This window comes from Triticum aestivum, chromosome 2D (genome assembly GCF_018294505.1).
Source record: "Triticum aestivum cultivar Chinese Spring chromosome 2D, IWGSC CS RefSeq v2.1, whole genome shotgun sequence".
NCBI classification, from domain to species: Eukaryota; Viridiplantae; Streptophyta; class Magnoliopsida; order Poales; family Poaceae; genus Triticum; species Triticum aestivum.
The window spans coordinates 492895989-492896454 of NC_057799.1; positions in this window are offsets into that span (position 1 = coordinate 492895989).

Below are 466 nucleotides of genomic sequence, written 5' to 3' on the forward strand. Positions count from 1 at the left end.
TAAATTAAATACCTTGATGGATGATATGTTTCATTCCTATAAATATGAATATCTATACAACATAATCGATAGAGATGTATTTGACGCATGATACTCAAGGATTATAATAGCTCTGCTATCTTTGCAAAAATCTTTGTGAAAATCAAAATAAATTGTCATAAATTCCAATTTAAATATTAGTACATGTACATGTATACGTACACATGACGTTTGAAGCGTTTTCTATGTACCTTAGACTGCTAGTTTTCCACACACGTACATGTACAAATATAATTTAGTTACATGCACTAAAATCTGGAAACTTTAACGCATTGATGACTATCAATTAGTATTGAAATGCCATGCACGCATGCATGCATGCTTACCATAAATTTTTGTTACTACCAAATATACTCATTAACGGGTTTACCCACTAGTACTTGGATCAACGGCAATGCCATACATCCAACGGCTAGGAGGTAAGGTG